Source organism: Dreissena polymorpha, chromosome 7 (assembly GCF_020536995.1).
Source record: "Dreissena polymorpha isolate Duluth1 chromosome 7, UMN_Dpol_1.0, whole genome shotgun sequence".
Classification (NCBI taxonomy): Eukaryota; Metazoa; Mollusca; class Bivalvia; order Myida; family Dreissenidae; genus Dreissena; species Dreissena polymorpha.
This window is the reverse complement of record NC_068361.1, coordinates 88312192-88333016: the sequence shown is the minus strand read 5'-3', so window position 1 is coordinate 88333016 and position 20825 is coordinate 88312192. Positions and strand designations below refer to the sequence as shown.

At 36.9% G+C, this 20825-nt stretch overlaps 2 long non-coding RNA genes across 6 annotated transcripts in view; both read right to left on the bottom strand.

Annotated features, from left to right (window-relative positions):
* Window positions 1-220: 220 nt before the first annotated feature.
* The window catches only part of LOC127840138 (uncharacterized), a 183058-nt gene continuing 162453 nt past the window's right edge, over window positions 221-20825 (bottom strand). For 3 of the 5 annotated variants that reach the window (XR_008030432.1, XR_008030433.1, XR_008030434.1), the window contains exons 2-5: window positions 10920-14354; window positions 8587-10488; window positions 7789-7903; window positions 221-399 (exon numbers count right to left, since the gene is read on the bottom strand). This is a non-coding gene — a long non-coding RNA (uncharacterized LOC127840138). Of the gene's footprint in view, window positions 400-7788; window positions 7904-8586; window positions 10489-10919; window positions 14355-14481; window positions 15351-20825 lie in introns of those variants that run through there. The other 2 variants (XR_008030431.1, XR_008030435.1) reach the window with 2 other exon arrangements.
* On the bottom strand, window positions 17115-19752 carry LOC127840139 (uncharacterized). The gene is made up of 2 exons (XR_008030436.1): window positions 18728-19752; window positions 17115-18363 (listed from the first exon to the last, which is right to left on the bottom strand). It is a non-coding gene; the product is annotated as an uncharacterized LOC127840139 (long non-coding RNA).

The window sequence follows — 20825 nt, the reverse complement described above, 5'->3', positions numbered from 1 at the left end:
ATGACGATCTTAAGATAAACATACGATGTTTGATAAAATGAGCCCCTGGACTATATGCAATGATCATTGAAATTACCCAAATAAAAACGTATCTCTTTAAATTAAAATACAAGGCTTCAGAAAAAGGAATTAATAGCTTTCATACATCCTTATCTTCTAAAGATGTTTTATCATTATTAATGTAAATCATCAGACCAAAAGCTGCTGTTTTTAAAAATGGAAGAACATAAAAGTCATCTGCTTACCACCACTGCTTCCCTTTGAAAGAAAAGAAGAATCTGAAGACAGAGACAGACATTAGTTCTCTTTTATTGCCTTCTTCTCCTGTGATTAATTCTCCATGATAGGTAAGGAGAAAGTCGCCCTTGTTTCTATGAACTTCTGTTCTAACTCCTCTACCTGGTAAAAGTTGTATAAAACATTATGCTAACAACCTATATGCCATATGGAACAAGAGCACAGCAGAGGGAGCATTTTACACTCAAGGAAAATTACATAATTTAAGTATGACAATCATTTATCATCTGACCTTGAAACTGCTATATATATAATGACATTTAAGTGAAGTACATATAAACATCGGTCAGGTTAATGTATGGTAAAAGACAATTGACTTTGTCTCAAGTGTGAACAAGAGCACCACATAAGGGGTGCCACGCTCAGCTGCGAAAGCTTGTCATAATTTTTTTAAGGTCACAGTGACCTTGACCTTTGACCTAGTGACCCACAAATGGGTGTGGAGTGTAGAACCAGGGCTCCACACTAACGGTGGTCCATTGACCCGGGGTCAGTAAAAAAAAAGGGAGGAAATATATTCAGCTAAACTAGAATTTGGTTGATCCGTAGGACCAGTTAAAAATCCCGACCAACTTATCGTAAATACTGGTGGAAAGCCGTTTTTATCAATAAAACAACTTCATATGTTCATAATAAACCGATAATTTCATCATTACTTTGTGGGCAATCTCGAGACCAGGATAAACAAGGGCTGTTTGTAAAACATGCATGCCCCCCCATATGGGCTCTCCATAGTGACAGCCATTGTCTACGTTAGCGTTACCGATTGCCAAAATCGCCATTGGCGTTTACAATTCCTGGCTGGCGATTAAAAATATGATTTTCATGAAATTGGCGATTGAAAAAAAGACCCTATGCTTTACAAATGCACACTCTAAATGCCTGTTTTCAGACCGTATAAAACGCCAAAAACATCGCTAAGATTACACAATCATTACCCTTACCGGAAAGGCCCCAGGGGATAATGACGACGGCCTAGGTCAATAATCCACATGGCTAATGTCTTAAGTGGTCATGCTTTACACTGCGACCAGACTTTTCGAGTATTTGGGTTACTTGGAGATTTACATGATAATCACTGAAGCGTGCCGTGTAATGGCCTATGCTCTAGATGTTACGATTCAACGTCATCGAATCGACCAGTACGGAATTGTCATTTAATCAGATGGGCAGAGTTATGGCATTGACATAGCCACTTAAAACTAATTTCAAAAGAAACAACGATTTTGATTGGCTAAAAAAGTAGATATGAGTAACTTCCCTTTACGGTAGCTATGCGACATGAAAGACCGATTTCGAAAGCGAGTTGCAGATTCTGGGAAAAATGGATGCTGTGAACGAAAATGGAAAGTCAAAGCAACATAAATTAACACAATTCTTTAGAAAAGAAAGCGGACAGAATAAGCTAAGGAAATTACCAAATGTTAGGTTCGCAATCCGAAGACGTCTAAAATAGCGCAGACCTGAATGCAGAATCGGAAACATCTACCTGTCAAGTCTCACGGTTTCGCCGTGAGTCTCACGGTTTTTGACATGGAATGACGGTCTCATGCTGACTAAGTAATTTCTCACGCATTTCTTCAAAAACAAAAAAAAAATGAAAAAAAGTAGTGTTTGGATTACATTAAATGTTGTATAATTACTACCGAGACGGGAGGGCTGTGGTTTCTAACCTAAATACCACATGTACCGAAAACTGTTTTACGGTGGTAACAGGGATCATATTTTCCCGCAACATCAATCGGTCCGGATATAAAAGTATCCGAAAATGTGTGTCCGAAATCATGACAAATTACGTTAAAATATATTAAATAAGGTGGTAAAATACATGTACAAGTACAATTCCCATAGGCATTTTTTTAAACGGAACGAGTTTTCTCAAATGGTTTTATCATTTGGTATTTCATTGTTGTTTCGTGTGCTGTTTTATCAGACTTTTTTCATCGTTGTCAATATTATTAATCTGTGAAAGTCTATACCCATGTTTTAAATTGTTGTCGACACAATAATATCTTACAAACATGCACTGAACCAAACAAATGTATGTGCGTAGGTTGGCTACTGACAACAACAAACCAAATAATTAAGAAATAATTTGTTGTCAAATAACCCACGTCCGATAGTTTAGATGCGCAGGGATTTAATCACCAGAGCAAAGCATTTGAAACCACGAATCTAATTTTCCGGCCGTGAGTTATTCAACAACGAAGTACAAGAATTATTTCGATTCTAACACGGTTTTACTAAAGATTTATTCAATGTATTTTATTTTTCTTGTGCACTATTTTATGTGAAGTTCCGCCCATAAAAATAACTTTCGGCTGTTCTGTCGATCAGATCCGCGACTTTCATTCATAATTTTATTACCGGATTATTACGCTGGTGGAAAATGTATCGGCATGTTTGGTTTAGTTACAGCGCGTGCATTCAGACGCGTCTTTTCGGGTGCGTCTTTAATCCGCTGTTCACAAGTTTTTGATTCTTGGTCTAACGTGCAATAAACCGGTCCTGACCGGTTTAGAGACTGCAGTGAATGGTTTATCACACATAATCGAGATAAGAATGTCATTAGGGTGTGTTAGCATGTCCACTGTGTAATCGATTTCATGACATGGGAATTTTAATAGCAAACAGAATCGGACCGACTGTTAGGGATTTTCAATCAGTCTTTCATGACCCCAATCGGTCTAGGACCGACAAAACCGAAAAAAATATGATCCCTGGGTGGTAATGTATCATTATCACTACGCCACCGGTGTCTGTGTAAACAAAAAAATCTCCTGCAAAATGTCAGCAAGTGGCTCACCAGCGAAGAAAATTTTTCAAGCAAAAAAAGGGCTAATTTCAGACAAAAATAGTCTTAATTTTGCTCAGGACATTTTCAGGTGGGGCATGCCCCCGGACCCCCCTAGGTTTGGCGACTAAGTTTTTTTTCCTTAGCGCCAACCTAGCATTGTGTGAATATGTTTTTGACACTGTGACCTTGGCCTTTGACCTAGTGACCTGAATATCAATAGGGGTCATCTGCCAGTCATGATCAATGTACCTATGAAGTTTCATGATTCTAGCCATAAGCGTTCTTGAGTTATCATCCGGAAACCATTTTACTATTTAGGGTCACCCCGACCTTGACCTTTGACCTAGTGACCTGCAAATCAAAAGGGGTCATCTGCGAGTCATGAGCAATCTACCTATCAAGTTTCATGATCCTAGGCCTGCGCGTTCTCGAGTTATCATCCGGAAACCATTTTACTATTTTGGGTCACCGTGACCTTGACCTACTGACCTGAAAATCATTAGGGGTCATCTGCAAGTCATGATCAATCTACCTATAAAGTTTCATGATCCTAGGCCTAAGCGTTCTTGAGTGATCATCCGGAAACCATTTTACTATTTCAGGTCACCATGACCTTGACCTTTGACCTAAAAATCAATAGGGGTCATCTGCGAGTCATGATCAATGTACCTATGAAGTTTCATGATCCTAGGCCCAAGCGTTGAGTTATCATCCGGAAACCACCTGGTGTACGGACCGACAGACTGACCGACATGTGCAAAGCAATATACCCCCTCTTCTTCGAAGGGGGGGGCATAAAAATAGCAATATATTGGAAATTCAATTTTGTCTAGAAGCCCGGATGACAAAACCCTGTTGTCGGATCAAAAAATTGATTTGCGTTTCGCAATTGTCTCCCGCAAATGTCTCCAGACTTCGCAATGATCAATACACAAATAAACATAAAATTCGAAGCGTTTGGATTGAGAAATGAACAAAATGGTGTTTTATTATTTTGAAAAAGCAGCAATAATTAGCATTGTATCGATCTTAGTACCATCAGAATTTACTTTGTTTACCGTCAGGGTTCGACACTAAGGCACGTCCGACAGACATTGTCTAGTAAGATCGGTGGTCGGGCTAGTAAAACTGTGGGCTAGCTTGTCCGACTGGTCGTACATACAAAATCTATACTGATTCATATAACTATAACTAACCGAAAACCTTTTTCTCTTGATGTGTAAAATAACAATTGTATCCATTATTTACATCAGAACAAAACTAGCGTATATAAATAAACGCGGAGCATTCACATGATTCATCGCTATTTATAGACGCGAAGGAGAGCTTCCCGCAGAAATAGCTTGTTTCCATTGGTTGTCATGAATATTAACCCTTTGCATGCTGGGAAATTTGTAGTCTGCTAAAATGTTGTCTGCTGAATTTTTAAAATTAGCATTTTCAATTTTTTTCAAAGAATACTATCAGAATAGCAAACAGTTTGGATCCAGATGAGACGCCACGTTCTGTGGCGTCTCATCTGGATCCAAACTGTTTGTAAAGACCTTCAAAATTCCTTTCAGCACTGAAAGAGTTAATGATTTTCTACAGTGTCATAGAACTTTACATCATGTTTTTACGACTTCTATCCAAAATCGCTATCGTCGATGTAAACATTTTGGTGACCGCGTAGCAGACGAGAGAATGTAATTTAAAGAATGGCTTTGTTCAAGGTTGGATTTTCGTCCGACAAATAAGTTAATAAAGAAGAATCAGACGGTAAAACTGACACAGATTATGATGGAAGAGGGCCTTGGAGCTGTGGTAGCATGGAGCACAGCGGTCAAGGAGGCTAGAATTTGATAACGTTTAATAAATGTCACCTGCTGTACAGACATCATTTGTTTAACTGGTGATAAACAGTGAAATTATAACAAACAATTTATGTTGTTAAATAGTTTTATATTATTTTTTACTCTGTGCATCAAATAACTTTCTTGTGTTCACTATTAATTTTCTGATGAAACCTGATTAAACAGTTACACAACACAATTCTGTTTATTTGCTATGTCATTAATGGTCTAGTAGACATCAGATTCGGGCTAGTACATTTTAAGAGGAGCTGGTCCGATGGTCTGGCTGTAAAAAAGTTTATGTCGAACCCTGACCGTGCAAATTTACAATGGAGTGCGCCGAATAATGTTTTGATATCGCAGGAGAGTAAGCGTATGTATTTTCAAGATTTTCAAGTTTTCGCAATGTGGAATTTCATTCCAAGGGTGGTTGAACCTCTGCCTAAAAACCTTAAACTAATGAAGAGAAGCTTGAAGTACAGAGAAAATATGAAAAGGATAAGAGATAGTTTAGAAGATAGTAGTTTTCTTTTTATAAATGCACAATACATTGTGAATAGTCCGGAAAGTAAGCTGAACTTTATGTCAAATAACATTGTCGGACCACTTGAATCTTGGAGGACCAGTAAATTCTGAAAGCTGGTGGTCCTTTGGGTCAGTACGTAAAAAAGTTAGTGTCAAGCCCTGGTAGAACTCATCAAGGTGCATCTACATATGAAGTTTCAAAGTTGTAGGTGGAAGCACTTTCATTGTAGAGTAAAATGTCAAGGTTTTAGCATGACACAACACGACGAGCTGGCTATGACAAAACCTCGGGGGTTTTCTCCGAAAACATCGAACTAATAAAAAACTACCACCGAGTAAAAATCTTACAACCTTAAGCTTGGATAAATTGGGTTATATTATAGAATTTACAAACAGGCCTTTTTCTGTCTATTCTGGGAAAAAGTACCTGGAAAAATTGGGATTTTACCAGTCCCGGTTTCTTCCGAATTGGGAAGAATTTTCATGGACAAAAGCATTGTTTGGGAAATTATTTTTCTTTTTTTTTCTTATTTTATGAAATGTTTTCATACATAGGTATTGCCTAAAAATGCTATTTAAGTATTAAACTCTTTTTTTACCATGCAACAAGCAGCTGCAGCAACAGTCATTGTCCACTGCTAACGTAAGTATGAGTATGATAATAAAACACAGTCTTTGTTACGTTTGAAGTTCAAATGATATACATAGCTTGATATGTCATTAAGTATTTTTTATGAACATTCAGTCGAACGACCTGCATCCAACATATTGTTATTCAAAATTCAAGTTGCCAAATGTCTGAAGGCAACCATTATTTGAAACACAAAAGTATAGCTAAACATCATAAATGTATAGTATTGAAATGTTAAGAAGCTGCAAAGGGTAGTGACTCTGAATCTGGCAGTGGAAAATGAGTCATATTCTTGGTTAACCGTTGAGTAGACTGATTGGCGGTAGTATTTCCCCACAAAACATTCAGTTTTTGTGTGTCTTTCAGGTCATTTTTTTGTATTTTACTTCAATAATACTTAGAATTATGCGACATTTTTTTAAACTGCGTCAGATTTCTGTATTTTTTTACCTTAACTTACTCTTCCGAACCACAGTAACGTTGCAAGTTAAACTAGTCCACATTTATTTACCTCAGGCCATTGATAACGATTCTCAAACAATTTACAGTAATTAATGCGTACACATTGTTATCAATTGTTGTATACATACCTGATAATTCTGAATAATCCAGCACTTCAATATTTAAAAGCTAATTCTGACCGAAAATGACCGTAAATGTGTCTTAAGAAATGCATAGACACAAGCGTCCGTCATTGTTTGTCTGAAGTCTCAAGATCCCAAAATTGCATTATGGAACGCTCGATACTATGACATTTTACGCATTGGCATGTTAAAACACGGTGCCCAAATTATTTAAAACACAGTATCTACTGAGAAACGCATTTTTCGGCTCCATTATTTCGGTTGGAAATTGGGAATTTTTGTTTAGATAATTGCGAAAAAAACATCCATATTTGGCATTGGGAATGGGTCCGACTATCGTACCTGTGAGATAGGCAGAAAAAGGCCTGACAAATGTCCAAGCTACAGTGCTTAAGTTCATTTTGAAATATTTCAAATTAATTTAGCTTTTTTCCAATAGCTTTCTCTGGATTAAACTATTTAAGATGTAAAACAAGTTTTAGTGTTGGAAGGGGAAGCTTGGTATTAGTTTATAGCCGTATGGATACATATGGCTGAATGTTACTGCTTCAATATGATTATCATAAAGTCTTTAAAGAAAGCTACAACAATCCATATTCCATTAAAATTTTCCTGTACATTTTTGCAAAGAAATATTCAACTTAGTCCTTTATAAAGGACACAGAGGGAAAGTTGAGAAAAAAATCGGTTTAAAAATAATACAAGGCATTTCACATGAACAATTCTAGGGAACAGTTAAGCATTTGAAATGTTTGATTCCATTCATAAACCCATGTGGGACAGACAGACACAGTGATTCCAGTATACATTTAGCCCCAATCACTTGTGGTAGGGGAAAGCCATATAAAAAGATTCAGCTTTTAAATGGAGCAAATAATGGTTATAACATGTAATTAACCTTTAGTTTATGACGATTTATTGCAATTTCTCCCCAAAAGTGCTGGTCACATGGTATTTTTCCCCTTTTGAGAGGCTAAGGCTGTATCCCAGGTTTAATTGTTTGTTTGCCCTTTTTATTTCTTTAAACATATACAGGCAAATACATATAGTGCCAGCTGAAATTGAAATTAATAAACTTCTTTAAATGACTTAAGGTCAAGGCTATCTGTCAACAAGAAATACCTTTAGGTGGAATTGTATCCACACAAAATCCACCAAGATCTGCATTCTTTTTTATACTTTCCTCTGCCACCAAGTCTGGATTGGTTCTTTCGTCTTTTCTTCTTTTTGACCGCATCTGTTTATACATACAAGGAAAACCTTCACATTCCTTGGTAGATTTTGATACAAAGAGGAATCTTAAATAATGCATGAGCCACAGTGCAATCTCCAGGGATTTTCTTAAGAACTTTTCTTCCACTTGCACTGGGGGCAAGTCACTATGAACATCTACTTGCCCACAGCGAAAACAGGTTGTCCACTTTCACAATTATGCTTATTAAAATATACTTTAAAAGATAAACATAAGAATGCAATCTGTTTATTTTATATCATGTAATCAAGGACAGGTTTTATCTCCTTTGTGACCCGTCGAAAAATGGTCTTTTCCACTGGAATTTTTTTCCCCTCAGCCGGTAAATTTTTGCCTCAATTTTTGTTTAACCTTCAAATATATAAGTAAACCAGATCCAGTGTAGAAAATAATAAAAATATTGCATAGAACATTAACCAGCTTTCATACAACTTGTTAACAGTACCGGCCAACTTCAAGTGACCCACTTCATTCAGAGGTTGGGGAAGAATGACCCACAAATACAATGTCCCTGAACCAATCTCTCAGTTTAAATTCAGTAATTTGCAGAATAATTTTAAACTAAACATATAAATAAACTTAAACTAAAGATTATCACCACCAATATCAATGGGTAAACAGCAATAAATACGGCCTGGGGGCAAATACAATGCAATACAGTATATTACCTCGTGCACAAAAGAATCTGCTAGGCCCGTATTCACCAAACAATTCTTAGACTTAAGTCTAAGAATAAAGAAAATTGATTAGGTCGAGTCCGTCACGTCGAGTCCGTTAAGTCGGTCATGTCGGGTCCACTGTCCGCGTCGAAAAAGAGCATGGCTATCCCAGCAGGCATAGCATCCATCCGATTGGTCGCGAGCCCCATTGGCGGGTTTTCTTACAAAGTTGTCGTTCGTTTCTTTCAAAGTCCATTCGGAATGGGAATCAGACAACTCGCCCCAAAGAAATCTCACCCCAAGACAATTCGCCCCTGAAATCTGAACAAGCGTGAAATGTTAAACGACGTTTAATTTGACGGCATGCTTTCATTTTCTGTTCAAAGATTTTTTAATCAGACATATTGTATGATAGTTTGGTTTAAATATAGAAGAATAATTGAATGCTTTTGTGTTAGTTATGTTTTGTAAAAGTGTGAGTTGATGAAAATTAATTATGCCGACATGCTTTGATTGTCTGGACACAGATTTATGAGTAAGACATATGGTATCACAGTTTGGCGTGATAAAAGACTACATAAGGTTATTAACAAGCTTAACCAGACAACAATGCTCTTTTTAAAGTAATTGACCACTCGCCAGCTGTCAATCAAACTCACGTAATAATCAATCAGATTTCGTTTATTGCGGCCACATGGTCCGACAAACAAAGACTTACGGAGTAATGGAATAAGCGTTTTATGAAAACACAACTTAGTGGGCGGAGCGATTGCGTATTTGGCGACTGATCATTTAAGAGGGCTGTCTGTATATAAAGCGGGCAGTTTTCAGTGAATCATATGCCCCAGACCAGACCACGATACTAACCTGGCATATTACAAAAACACATAGGAATGCTGTCTTTGCTTTTATAACCAGAAACACTAACGTGTGCGCTCTCCCTAATACCAAATTTACTATCATCTCAAACTCAGCCCTCTCTTCTTTCATCAAATAAATGACCTATCAAAACTAGTCTGGCCCTTACAACACCACAGTCTCACAAGACACTTAACACAGCAATAAGAAAGAATTTACAAAGAAATTTTCTACCCCCAACGAACTAGTCATCGGCCCAATCAAACAAACATAGTCCCTTTCTTCTATCATCAAATACATGATCTTTCAAAAACTAGCCTGCCCTTCGCAATAACATTCAAACTATATACCAAATAGCAACAGAGAGAGCCCACGTTACCGTAAGATATGACACAAGACAGCAGAACTACACATGTATATAAGTACCGATACTAACACTATGTACTAATATGTCCTCCGCGAGAGACGTTAAACGGGGGTGCAGTGTATCGGTGCTATACACCGGGCACTTAAAAGAACCAGGGGCGCCTCTGGAATCGGGGCGTTTCCTGTATCCTGCTCGAACCCCCACTAACACCTCTCATGGGGCGGAGAGCACAATAACCACACTTGGGTAAATGAAAGCTAGAATACGGGACATAAACTATAATACTATGAGTTTTACAAATTAATATAAAACATAAATAAATCATATGATATAACAACGGCATTTTGAGATCATTTATTTACTTTACCTATCCAATTATAATAGCAAATATAACATAACTACAAAATAAATACATCCCAGCTTGATACATGGTCTGGATGTTTGGCAGGTGGGTGGGAAAGAACGATGGTGACTCCGGGTGGGGCTTTGGGGGGCTCCATGGTTGGTTCTTGACTGATCTGTTGTCGCGCGCAGCGAGAGGGTGGATGAGGGTGCTTGTCTCGAGGGTCTTCAGCGGTTGGGTGCTAGGGCCGGGGCCGTATGCGGGCGCGGGGGGGGGGGGGGGGCTCGGGCTCGCTCGGCGTGGGTGCGCTTGTGCGGGGGCGGCGTGTTCTGCGATCTGGGAACTGCAACGATATACAGCCCTTCACGACTGACCGACGACCGTAAATAACCGACAGACATCTCCTCTTCCGCTCCAGACAAATGCACAACAATCACATACCACATACTATACACAACCATACACAGATCAACATCAAGGGACCCGGAACACATGGGCGTGGCACTCTCATACACATCACCCGTTATGAGTGGGGGGTTGTGAGAGCGTTATGTGTGTGTATTCCGGGTCTTACTTACCGAGTGGTGTTGGTATGTGGGTCGCGTTGAGTGTCTTGTACATAAGTAGTGTGCGGGACACTCGGCGGGATCCGCACCTCATCACCACCTTACGGTAAATAACACATTAAGGTCTCATTGGCCAACGTGCACGAAACTCTCTTTAAAATTAAATTATTTGGCGAATACCCGGGAAGCCGGGGTAAATTTGACCTACTTTGGCTCTAAATTAATCTTTTTCCCCTGAGAGGTCACAGGGGCAGGTCGGGCTACCATAACCTCGTGAAGAGGCCAGTAGGACCTGTAAATAAACTCTGAAACACACACAGTGAATCATAAATTGAACTAATTTATATAAATATTTCAAACATTTGTGCTTCTTAAATGTAGGATACAATAATTTTACTGTGAGAGTAAGTGAGTTTTGTGTTTCTGCAATGGCAGAAGTGGTAAAGTGCATACATTGTGGAAAGACAGTTGGGCAGAGGCAACGTGCTGTTTCTTGCGATGCCTGCGAGCGATGGCAACACTTAGGTTGTGATTCTGGTAAGTGAACTTATAATATAATTATTTGTTATGACTTACATTTTTCAGGTCAGGCATATAATGTTTTCCCATAACTTATGAATCTAAATCATTTGATACTTGCATATTATCGGGTAATCAACCAATGTCCGTTAATCCGTTGACACATAACAGATACCTGATAACGATAATAAAACATGTCATATAAATGTGGGAAGTCGCTTGACCGTTACCTTTGCGTTATATCATATGGGTAATGTACACCGCTGCTACACCCGATAATTAATTAAGCATTGTTGAAATCCAACATAAAGTGCTGATTACATAGGATTTAAAACAATATGTTTGTACTTTTACCTGAAATAATGAAATATGAATGAATATTATAATATTATGTGCATTTTATATTTATGATAAGAATTTACATCTTAACGTTTTATCTAATTTATACATAGTAAATAATCGTGATTATTTTTAACTAGCTTAACGCCCTTAACAATATTATTTCAGATATAAATTTTTACGTTTCGCACGTCGATTTTGGTATTTTCTTTACGAGTGAAACAATATAGCCAATACAAAATATCCTATTGATTACTCAAACACACTCTTTTACTATATAACATCGTGCATTTTTAACCATGGAATATTTTTAATATGTTATATAAGACTACTTGCTATACTGTCAGTGCGGAAATTGACCTTATTTCTTTATATCCACCTTCACATTTTATTAGCGCCGTCTTTAATTAGGCTATCTCTAATAAAGAACAGATAACTGTGAAATTAATAACAATGTGCAACGGTGATGTGGATACATCCTCGTTTTTAATTTTACATGTACACAACAATTTAGCCATAAATGAAATCAATTATTTTGGCAGTAAATCCAATTTTTCCAGTACAGTAGCCAGGTGCCTGTGTATTTAGCTGATAAGATATATTCACCACAGCAGGTTGCTAATACACAGTGTAGACTTCCCCTGTTTTATTATTGTATTTGTTATTTACCTGATTGGATTAAATGAGTCGCGTTCTGGGAATAATGGGCATAATGCATGTGCGTAAAGTGTCGACCCTAAATTGGATTTTTGCTAAAAAGACACTTCATTTAAACGAAAAATGTCATAAAAGCGGAAAGTGCCGTCCCTGATAATTCGTGCGGATTGTACAGGCTAATCTGGGACGACACTTTAAGCACATGCATTATGCACAGTTTTCTCAGAACACGACTCAAATAAAGTATATTCATTCGGGTCTGCTAGCGTTATGTTAAGGGTCATTTTATTTGAAAAGCTGGGTTTCTGTCATAATTTCCATCGTTTTGCTTGTATACACAATTTGATGAATTTATTGGCGCGATGGAGTATAAAACATGCTGACAGAATAGTATCAGTTTTTAATTATGTGTAATTTAATTCGCATCTTTCGCTTAACTCGAAGTTCAATGTCACGCGCACTTCACAAACATCACGTTTCATTGTATTTATTTTTATAAATTATGTACAAATATTAAATGTTATATACATAATTATGTTTTGTTTATTTACGTAACTAGAAAGAAATAATAAAACATTGCTATATATAAAGCGCTTTACTTTTGCAAAATTCTACAATAAATAAAGACATATCGTATTTTATTAAGTGCACGTGCTTGACATTATAAAATATTAGTATTTTATTGTAAAACAATCGAAATTTGACCTGAGATTTGATGCAAGTCACAATTTATTTAGCGGCCGGTATTCTGCTCTCGGCCGCTGATGGTGTATTGTAGTTTATACAATTATGATAAGAAACTGTAGCAGGCAACAGGCATCAGGTTGATAAGAAGAACTGATGTATTTATTGAACGCGAATAACATCAACAACTAATAATGTTTTGAAATTATAAATTTGCCCATAATAATTGTATAACATTATTCATCAAGCGCAAAGTGCATTAAACGCTCGCCCGCTGTTGGGTATTTTATATTTAGTAACACCTTAATACCATCATTTTTAAACGGAGAACTCTTTTTGTTAAGTGTACGTGCTTGAAGTAATGTTGCTCTTATTTATATAAGACTACTTGCTATACAGCCAGTGTCATGCGAAAATAGATCTTATTTCAGTAAATAACATTACTTCGGCATTGTAAAATTGCGTATTGTATGATTATAATATATAGACATTTATTTAATGTACTGATATCTAAATCAACTTATGATTTTACCGGTATTATGGCATTGAACGCGTGTATAAAAGGCACATATACTATTCTTATTAAATCATATTAATACTTATACTAATTTAAGTCATCACATAATCAGATTGCGCACTGCGTGTAATCAGATTATCACCTTAAAACGATTCCGATGGATTATTAAATCGAGCTTACTATTCAAATCAGTGATTCCTTGTGGTACAATCAAGCATGGGATAATGGCAGACATACCCATGGCACAGTTCATGATTTATTTTATGTAGCTCACAGCCGAGGATCGAACCAATGGTATCTGATATTTTGAAGCGGATATGTTGCCACTAGGCTATACGAGGTTTCAAGAATGAACATGGGTCAGTTACTCTATCGGTATAGAATCTGACGGTGTTTACAACATGATACAGAAGCATAAATATTACGTATCTGAACATCATTCTTTCATGTTAGTTTGAAAAAGTATGTGTATTTCTAGGTCTTTGATGTGCTGATTTAATTTTATTTGTTTACCTTACAGACTCTGGAAAATGGCCCTGAAGCAGATGAGACGAATTCCACACCAGAAACTGAGGAAATGTCAGATAACCGTTCACCAGACTTGAGTTTCGAGAACGAGGCAGATGGTTTGTTGGTTGAAAGCAGTGCATCACTACTAGACGTATCTCTAAGAGTGAGTTGTTTTATCGTTATACAAAATGTTGTTGAATAAAGATAATTTGAAACAAGATGCGTTTGTGAAACACAATGTCCCCCTAAATAATGTTTGACCTTGAAGGATGACCTTGACCCTTCACCACTCAAAATGTGCAGCTCCATGAGATACACATGCATTTCAAATATAAAATTGCTAGCTTCAATATTGCAGAAGTGACATTACATGAGCAATTTTGACCCATATATTTGACCTTTAAGGATGACCTTGACCTTTCACCACTCAAAATGTGCAGCTCCATGAGATACACGTGCATGCCAAATATCAAGTTGCTATCTTTAATATTGCAAGTGTATTCATAAAATAAGCGATTTGGGCCACATATATTTGACCTCTGACCTTGAAGGATGACCTTGACCTTTCACCACTCAAATTGTGCAGCTCCATGAGATACACATGCATGCCAAATATCAAGTTGCTATCTTCAATATTTCAAAAGTATTAATAAAATAAGCGATTTGGGACAAATATGTTTTACCTCTGACCTTGAAGGATGACCTTGACTTTGACCTTTCACCACTCAAAATGTGCAGCTACATGAGATACACATGCATGCCAAATATCGAGTTGCTATCTTCAATATTGCAAAAGTATTCATAAAATGAGCAATTTAGGCCACATATATTTGACCTCTGACCTTTCACCACTCAAAATGTGCAGCTCCATGAGATACTCATGCATGCCAAATATCAAGTTGCTATATTCAATATAGCAAAAGTTATTGCAAAATGTTTAAGTTGGCGCAAACCAACCAACCAACAGACCAACCAACAGACAGGGCAAAAACAATATGTCCCCCACTTCTATAGTGGGGGACATAAAAAAATATTTGTAGTTCAAGGTCGCGGTGTTGTAGTGGATGAGATATCCGCCTAGCGATCGGGTGTTAGTGGGTTCACTCCTTACTTGGGAAGCATTCTAATTATCTCCTCCATGGACACCAAGTACTGGTTCTTCCCAGGAAACCGACTCGATAATGTCCATGTCTGCCTACCATGCTCGAAAGGGCACTTGGCAGTATAAATAGATAGTTGTTTTTCATGCTCTTCCCATTTTTAAAGAAAAAAACTGAAGAAGTTATCAGTTTGGTGATGCCTTAGTAAAATACAGAAAGACCTATAATCTTTACTTCAAACTGCATTTACTTTGCTTGTAAAAATGTATTTATTTATTTCAGCTCCATGACTATGGAAGGTTTACACCAGTACCCGCCATAATCCGTCATCAGTGTGAACAAGTGCAACCGGAGCTGATTTCTGTGGTTACTCAAACCGACGATACGAGAGTTCCCAGAAGTATATCAACCCAGACTTCTACTGAAACGTCGACAGTTGGGATACAAGTGGATCGGCCTAGCTTCACCTTTGAGGATATAAGGGATGATGACGATAAGGTGTTGTTCTACACTGGTATCCCAACTGCTGGAACTTTTGAGTGTTTATTTGATGAGGTCAGTGTTGGAATGAAAGCAGGGTTAGCACGAAAAACCTGTCCCCGGAAAATAAAGTGTGTTTATAAACTGAAAATAGTCATGCTAATATAAACTGGAAAAGTGGCTCCTTAAAACTAGTACAAATTAAGTTTGATAAGAAGCTGAACAAGTGAACTTTGTGAGAAATTCAGTATACAATTTAACTAGAAGTGTTTGACCATTGCATGTATGTATAAGTAATATACTATGTAATTATGTGAATAATACTTAATTTCACATTTTACAGTCAGCTTTCATTTGTGAAAATAAAATTGTTACTGATTATTATTTTCTTGTCTCATATTCCATACAAACATTTTCAGGCAAAAAAAGAAAATTGTGTTTCTGCGTTTGTGTGTTTGTGCCAATATATTTATACATGTTTTCTTGCTTGAAAGCAGTTTTGTAAGACCAAACAAATTATAAGACTGAAATTCTGATAAATATTGTACTGGATTCAAGTTTACATACATTAATTGACACAGAGCGTTGAAAACACAGATTTCTTTTGTATACCTAAGTAAATGTTTGTCTTTAAGGTTTAGTACTGCTACTGAAGACTTAATCAACAGTTAATTTATAATTGGGAGCAATAAACCCGTCAAGAATTTTTATGCCCCCGAAGGAGGGCATATAGTGATCAGACTGTCTGTCGGTCTGTCCGTCCGTCACACTTTGCGTTTAGGTTTCGAAAAATCCTCATAACTGCTATGTCGCTTTGGATAGCAATTTCATATTTGGCATGCATGTGTATATGGACAAAGCTTTTCCATACGCACACAAATTTTGACCCCTGTGACCTTGACCTTAAACTAAGGGTCCGCGTTTAGGTTTCGAATATGCATTTAGGTTTCGAAAAAAGCTCATAACTTCTATGTCGCTATAGTGATCGGACTGTCTGTCGGTCTGTCCGTCACACTTTGCGTTTAGGTTTCGAAAAATGCTCATAACTTCTATGTCGCTTCAGATAGCATTTTCATATTTGGCATGCATGTGTATATGGTCAAGGCCTTTCCATATGCACACAAACTTTGACCCCTGTGACCTTGACCTTAAACTTAGGGTCCGTGTTTAGGTTTCGAAATATGCATTTAGGTTTGGGAAAATGCTCATAACTTCTATCAAGCGTATATAGGGGGCATAAGTCATCCTATGGTGACAGCTCTTGTTTAAAACCAAGATTTCTGATACAAGTAGCAACACCTGCAGAGTACTTGTCAGATGTAAAGCAGAAGTCATACCAGCAAAGCTTCCAAGGTGTCTATTAACTCAATGGGGTTCTGAAATGATCTATACTTGGACAAAAAGCATTGTGCACAGATTTTTAATAAGATGCAGCTGTTGATACCTCTGTGTTGATTTTTTCTTAATTTGGTTCATGCTTGCCACTCATTAATTTCATATCATTTTAACATTTTGAAACAGATTATTATCGTAAACCCTTCGGTTTTTCTCCAAACACAGGTAAGGTAATAAGTGATGGATAATAACATAGCAAAAGTTCTTTTTATGATTTATCATTTTAAGAGCAAATCAATTTAGCGGAATAACAATTGACAATCACGTTGTGATGGTATTAATGAACCGTACACAAATCGTTGAAAAGCATTCTACATGTACTACTGTAAAATTCATAATATGAACAGTTGATAAATATTTATACATTCATACACTTTTATGTACAATATTTATATGCTTTGTAGAGCTAAATGACTATTGAAACATAAAAAAGGAGGGACCTCAATGATGTCCTGTACTGTTGTTACTTAAATTATTTTCTGATCTGGCGTTAACTTTTGTTATTTAACCCTATTCCACTTGGAAGCACAGTGAAAACAGCATAAAACCAGAACAGCATGCTAGTAACTCGCAGTCTGTTCAGGTTTTATACTGTTTGCTGCTCATCAGTATTTAAGGGTTGGAAATGAAGCCTTTAAAACTTAAATTTAGTAATAAAGGTACTTTATTACATTTAACTTTTTAAGGAACTACAAAAGCTTGAAAATACATATTTAAGAAGTAAAGGGTTAATCTCTAGAGAAAAGTGAGACATCAAAATTATAAAAACATATTCTAGGAGCAAGGGTAAGCTTGCGAGAAATTCACAATTGTGATCTTAAATTCATATTTGTTACTATTCTTTAAAGATTGCACTCAATTTCTTTTAAATCTTTCAGTCTCTTGTTTCAGTAAAATTACTTCACCAAAATTGGATGCAGTTACACGTAATTTTCTTTCATCTTCCCAAAGTACGTTCTTTCCCTGACCTCTGGTTAATTTTTCAATACTTTGGCATTCAAGTTCATCCATTTGTAGCATATCCATCATTTTCGACATTTTATCCTTCACAGTTTCACTATTCAGATCTACGCTATCACTAAAGTTATATCCAATTTCTATAAACTTTGGTAATTTCACCTCTTCCTTCTCTTCTACAAAGTTCAAAAGCCATCCAGCTGTTGGGTTGCATATTTTCGAGTTTTGAACGGAAACTGTTCTCATTTACAGAAATCGCAAGAAGTTCTTTTCTGGTGTTATTTTCGACTGGCTCTAATTTTGACTCAAAGGTATGTTTCCGAAATGTAAATTCGCTAGACTTTTTAGGCGTTCGCTTTCTTTTCCGGGGATTATTAAATCTGTCCCACACGCATTTTTTTGAGGTTGATCTTAGAGTGCCGTCCTTCTTTTTAGCAGTGAGATCAGAAAGGGCATACATAAATGCACCAATATGGATACATGCTTCTCCGCTCCTGAAAATATATAAACATAATAATTAGACATACTTTCAAACTGCACTTTTTTTTTTGCTCGAGCATCTAAATTTTGATGAAAATTTCCCAGAAACTGGTCCATCCCGAGAATAGCTTGTGACCAGTATATAGATCTATGAAAATGATTGGTATAATGCCGATTCGGGGATCGTAACTACTAGTTCTTCTTGAATGCTCTGAGGGTTTATGAGTACATTCGTACACCTCACAACCCAGAGGGTAAATATAGCTGGGAGTTGGATTATTGCAACTAGGATTGTAACAGAGGCATGTCTCTTGATAAATTATTTATAACCTCGTTTCAATATTGCAAGAACTTATATGAAAAACTGTGTACACTCACCCGGCTGTGCAATTACATTCCGCTGAATGAACCTGTCCAGTGACCTTTGACAGACAGAGCCACACACTGTGATCTGGGTTTTCTTTCACATTTGCACTCGGTAGTGATGGTAATACTTTGCATTTAACAAAACAATGTTCCCATTTGTCACTTATGTCATGGTACAAAATACTGTGTTTATGTCTGTAAACATAATACAATTTTTTGATCTCAATTGTTTTTGTGTGTTCATTTTCAGCACAAAATAATTGTAGATGTCACTATCTATTAATGTAGGAAAGTCCATTAAGTCACTACTCAACGTTTTTAATACATCTGGATGTGGCAGCTTTTCACCGAGTGGCGTAAAAAGTTTTTCTGTTTTCCTTTTTTCATAATTTACTTCCGCATTCCTGTGCAGCTGTCGATCATTTAATCCTAGCTTTTGTACGCCTTTTGTCCTCAAGACAAGTTCATTCTTATTCCCTGACACATAATGATTATGAAATCGTAAATAATCCTTCAATTGTGCAACACTTAATTTGTCAATTTCGATGTCAGACAGATAACGATCGTTTTCTTTCTCATTCGACGCCATTGTTACTGGAAATCAATACTACCCAGCGATTCAATCGCACATTCTCGGCCCTTTCCGTCAAACATCGGATAAGTATTATGATAATCTGCGAGGGGTACCGAATGCCAGCGATTGAGAACCTCCAATTCCGGAGAATACTCAGGGGAGATATGCGACTTTCCGAAAAGGGCTCAGTGGCCTCCCTTATTCTAGAAGATGCCCAAGGGAAGTAACTGCCGTGAGGAGTTTGATCTAAAGTTTGCGAATGGGAGATATAGGCCCGACAATTCGAGTAAAATTACATACGCAAATTTGAATTAAAAAATAGTCATGAGGATGTTAAGCAGCCTTTTATTAAGTGGGTCTTCAACTGTCGGGTCCAAGTGCCCGATAATCGACTTTGGGACCCGACAATCGACTAAAGACCCAACAATACGGCGGTAAAATGGACGTTTGACCCACCATTTTACCCAATCTGAAACTATATATATATAGCTTATATATATAGCTTATATATATATATATATATAGCTTATATATATAGCTTATATATATATATATATAAGCTATATATATAAGCTATATATATATATATATATATATGTATGTATTTACTATGTACAGTAGTAAATATAAAGCATATCGGTTGAAACTAATATCACATATATCACATAAATAAACTTGAGTAAAAAAACGCAATACATTAAAGAATGAAGATAAAATAAACTGACCCGTCAAGTGTCTTGCCGATAGTCGAATGAAGTTTAATTGTCATGTATATGGAGCGTTTGTGTTAACTGAATGTCAGTGCTTATCTAAACGTCCGTGGAGAAACAGAAGGAACGGAAAAGTATGTCCGCGATGAAAGATTACAATCAGGACTTGAAATAAAAGGGTCAGAGTGTTCGTGAAAGTGTACTAATGCTCAGCAAACTACATCAGCTAATAGGTCATTCTTTATGAGAAAGCTCCATGTCCATCATCTAGATCTAGATTCCAGCGCGACTTACCCGAGCAGCCTCCGTTATGTTCCGATGAGATGCTGTGCACGATAAGCATAGACTTAACTCATATAGAATGAATGCTGAGCTGATTGGCTGCGCTGTGGTACTTCTATACATCAACATTCGCATTTAATGAGAAATAACGAATGCTAATATATGATGTCGCCCTGCAGTGCTTGGCCAGATCATTTTTAACTTTACTCACGCTGAACACTGAGCTAATTTTGATTACTGCACTTGGAATTTTAATCGTGTCGTCTCTAAAGTTCTTTTGTGGTGAAGCCGACCACACGACATCCTCCAGGAATGAAGTCACCACCAACATCTGAGGGAACATGGCTCGTCAGAAACTTTGTTTTGAAATTTTTTATTAAAGTCAAATATAAAGTACAACTCGTAATGCGTGTCAAATATGAAGTTAAAAACGTCTCGCTATTCATCGAAATGGTATTTGTTTTACTTTCCTTTATTTGTGTAGCATATATACATTAATGTTCATACTAATGACACGTATAGTTATTTTTATCCTCTTGTATTA